The following is a 4,692-nucleotide window of genomic DNA, read 5'->3' as shown; positions in this document are numbered from 1 at the left end:
AAATAAAGGAATCAAAGAGCAATACAAGACAAGTGGATGCTACAAATAAAATTCTCATAGTGCAAATAAAACAATTTCAATTTAATTTCAGTCTCGATTTCGGTCTCTTAATACACTAATAATAATTTTGATTCTGCGGTTATAAATCATTTGTATCTTATAAATTAATTTGTGAATTGCAAATCGCCATTCTATCTCCTATACACTTTTCTCCTCTTTCTTCATTTCATATAAACTTTTTTCTTTTATTGTATTAAATTTAATTAAACATATTAAATCTCTTCTAACTTATATTTTATTTGTCTGATCTTTTATAGCAGCAGCATTGCTGATGTCTCGCTATTTTTTTGTATAATTATATTTACTTATGCTACTAAGTGCACAATAAATTATATTAAAATTAAATAATTTATAATATTCGTTAACTCTGTAATAATTCGCAATTAAGCAGTGAAGATAACATGTGAAATCGTAATTCTTCTTGCTGGATGAAGAACCAACAAGCATCAAAGTTTGCTTTCAAAACAAGACTGGGCTTTAATGAAATTGTACGTCTTCTTGAAAAAGAAAAAAGATATAATTGTAATTACTCTTAATTTATACGTACTGTGTCAGATCCATTGTCTTCGAAAACCCTCGTAGGGGAATATGTATCTGCTTCGCGTTGAGAGCATCCACAATGCACAGTTGGCGTCATTAGGGTCTGAAGAGCCACAGGGGGGGTTAAGCGCTCGCGTGATCAACGTGTGGTGGCCAAGTGTAACTGTATACACGGCGATTCCACGGATATGCATTTCCCGTGACGCGGGAGGATCCCGGTGTGTTCGTATGTATGACACGTACACCACCGGGTAGGTGCACGTGGGAAGTGATTAGTCCGACGGCGCGACCGCGGAATTAAGATTTCCGCGGTTACGTACGGCGTGTAAGTAACCTTAGAAGGCAACGGACGAACTTTGGCGCACAATAACGAAGGCGAGGGGCAAACGGCAGGAAGACACGTGGGAACACGGCGTAACGTTCCCATTATTAAACGCACGTATAATCACTGTTGACGTTAAAAAAAAGAAGAGAACACCCCGCTCGATGGAACAATAGCGTGTGATTGGTCGCGCGCGTTTCTCCCCTCTTGTCTTTTTTACGTTAGAAATCAGATTAGCATCTCGCGGATGAACGCGATTACAAAAGGAAAACACCAAAAACAGGATACCGTTGACTACCGTGGCCGTCTGTTCAAAAAGAGCTAGGAAGGTAAGAAGGTTATTCTGATTCTGTATTAAAAATTGTGCAAAAATTATGTTGAAGCTCTTTCAAAGCGGTTTATTTAATTCACTGTAAACGACAATCATCTTTTACGTCAAATTACATATTGAAATTATTTATAGTTATTGACAAGTTGGACGGTTTCAAGCGGTTTCTTGTAACTATCCAATTATGAGAGAAACCGAACGCTGTCGACAGAATTCGACATTCCAAAATTCGGCGGTATAATGCGCTGATATTCGTCGGTATATTGAGTTACTGACCGCATGCTATTGTGGTTTAGCCGCGCTTTGTAGCAACGCGAAACGATAGAATATCGTCTCCACCAAAAGCGAGGCAAAAATACAATTACTGAGCACATGCCGACTGTTCCCCGATTCTATAATCCGATTATTACACACGGATATTCATCGTACACCGGAGAATTCGGAGCAGATAGGCAATACTGATAGCTCGAAGCTGTTATCTCTCGACCACGAACAAAAGCCGCCGCGTAGCTTCTACAAACTTACCGTAGATCGAAGAAAATGCGCGCGTGCACCAAGTATTGTCTTGGCGAATAGATTGCAAGGAAGGCAGGTGATCGACACAACGTACATTAAGCGAAATTTTTGGTACCTGTTTGTATGATTATAATTATATGTTATTGCTGCCATAATTATTGTTATTGCTGTTATAATGTCAATGATGTACTTGTCTCATGTATTATATGGCGCTCAAGATTTTTCTATCTGTTTTATTCGCTTGTTCCGAATATTGTTATCTATTGGCTGACTTCGTAACACAATCTTGCTGGTGCCATTTGCTGTATATATTTGTATTGCAATAAAGGATAATAATAATAATAATGAAGAATACCAAAAAAAGAAAAAATCAAACTTAAACTCCGAAAATTGAAATCAAATCTTATTTGGTTCAGCATTGTAGTATGTTTAAAATTGTACTTTATTATATATAGCTATCACTGAAAATGGCTATAAATATAATTATTATTACTACAAAAATGGTTGCCATAAAATAAGCCCCACAAAATGATTTTATATATATATATAGTGAGTGCAAAAAGTATTCATATAGGGAAAATATTTTTTAAAAAAACTTATTTTTAAAAAGTAAATTTATCCAGCGAGAAATCAGTCATTGAATTGATGTCAAATTGATATAAATTTGACGATCATTTCAACATCGATTCGACGTTTAATTGATGATCATTTCTTGTTTTGGATAATTAACCATTTTTTTATAAAGAATAAAATAGAGAGAGACTATATGTTTCTTAAAATTATAATATACCAAAAAGATGTATATTAATTATACAAAATATATCATCTAAAAAATAAGTGAAAATTAAAAATTGTATTGTGAATGTATTTTGAATGCTCAAAAAGTATTCATAGAAACGAAAAATTTAGCTTCTAAAATCAGGCGCGAAGCTCGTTTGTTTATGTTAGAACACAATGTATTCATTATATAAAATTGCTAATATTAATATTTATTTTATTAATATTTATTTTCTACAAATAAGACTTTTTTTTTAACAAATTTCCTTGTACGAATTTTTGTTCTCATTGTAGCTAAATTATGATATTGCAATCATTTTTTAGTAATAATATTTATATTTATAGTCATTTTCGATGCAACTATATGTATTTTTTAGAACTGTAAATATAATTATTATTATTAACACTATATTAGTAATAATTATAATTATAAATACCAAAAACTTTTAACATCAATTTCCAATTATATTAATAATACTTGCTAATAAATATACTCAAATGTTCAAAAGATTTATATGAATACACTCGAAAAAAAAGTTTGTATTAATTGGAATTCTGATTGAAAACAGACAAATCAGAATGTTCTGATTGAATCTATTATAATTTTAGTTAAAATAACCAAAATTTTGATTGATGTGATCGTTCATTTTCAGCCAGAATTTTTTCTCCATGTATAAATGAGAAACAGACATATACGAGATACCTCTTATTAAATTTTGATCCATAGAATCGGACATGTAATTTGAAATCGGTAATACGTCTATATATGTATATATGTCATATCTATATTATTACAAAATGATAAAATGATTATATTAAAGTTAATTAATAGTACATTAATTCAAGATATTAAAATATAGTAACTTCTCACAGGCAGATAAAAATTCCGAAATTTCTAAACTTAAAGCATGAAGAGAATTGCTTTCTTCTTGTTAGAACAAAGTTTCAAATATAAGTAATCAATTTTACAAAGAGTGCCCTAAAACACATTTCTAAAAATAGTCACAACAGGTATGCCTAGACACACCTGTCTAGAATGTACGACAAAGAAGTTACATTAGACATTCATCGACGCTTCACCGCATATACAAAAACTTCCTCTTGACGTTCGACGTGTACGAAGCTTCGCAGCTGTAAAATTGTACTTCAGGTGTATTATACACTTGCTTGCGCGTTGTCTCAGACAGGAATCCGATACTGGGTACGCCATCTCGATATTATCAGCGATGATCGCAATGCCGCTACCGGCGACGAAGGGAGAAGGGCAACGGGAGGTCCATTCCTTTCGCGAAGCGAAGGGCACGCACACAGGCGAGATATTCGTCCTTTAAGTTCTTCTCTGCGGTTCTCCGACGGGACAAAGGAGAGCGGCGTTTTGTACGCTGTGAGATTGGCTTCTGCGGATGATAGCCCCAGGCCCCCCCCTCTCTTTCCTATAGCCAAGTTATATCGGATAATGGGCTACATCGGTGTGTGTGTGTGTGTGCGCGCGCGCGCGTGTGTGTGTGTGTGTGTGTGCGTGTGCGCGCGTGTGTGCGTGTGCGTGTGTGTACGATCGGCAGGATTGCAAAGGAGGGAGCGGTGCACACGAGTAAAGTAACTGGAATAAGGATGGGAGAAACAGTTCGCGTGGTGGAACGATCGTGAGAGAACAGAGCGAAGGAGAAAGAAAGACGGAACAACTTGCTCATTCGCTCCAGCAGCATCAGCATCAGCAGCAGCAGCAGCAGCAACAGCAGCAGCGGCAGCAGCAGAAGAAGAAGAAGAAGAAGAAGTAGAAGAAGAAGAAGAAAAGACGCGGAACACGCTTGCCTGCTCCAAAAGAAAAGAGCAAATCAAGTTTAAGGGAGAGGAGCGCGAAGAGGGGGAGCGAATGGAGCAGAAGGAACAAAATAGCCTGCTGGCTGGTTCGAAAAGAAAAGGAAGAGATGAGAACGGAGAGAAGACGAGATGTAGAGAAAGATGGAGAGTGCGCGCGTGTGCGGAGCGGCCGTAACTGATGAACGGTGTGCAGTGCAGCTGCAGGTGCATCGGGCCGGTCGCTCGACGTTCGCGTGGCGAACGACGAAGATGGAGAGTCGCGTGGCCGACGAGGAGCGGTGATAATGGGAAGAACCGGTTCCAGATCGACCGGCAGCTTCTTCGTTAT

This window comes from Atta cephalotes, assembly GCF_000143395.1.
Source record: "Atta cephalotes unplaced genomic scaffold scaffold00032, whole genome shotgun sequence".
NCBI classification, from domain to species: Eukaryota; Metazoa; Arthropoda; class Insecta; order Hymenoptera; family Formicidae; genus Atta; species Atta cephalotes.
The sequence above is the reverse complement of the archived record's forward strand: the minus strand, read 5'-3'. Positions refer to the sequence as shown.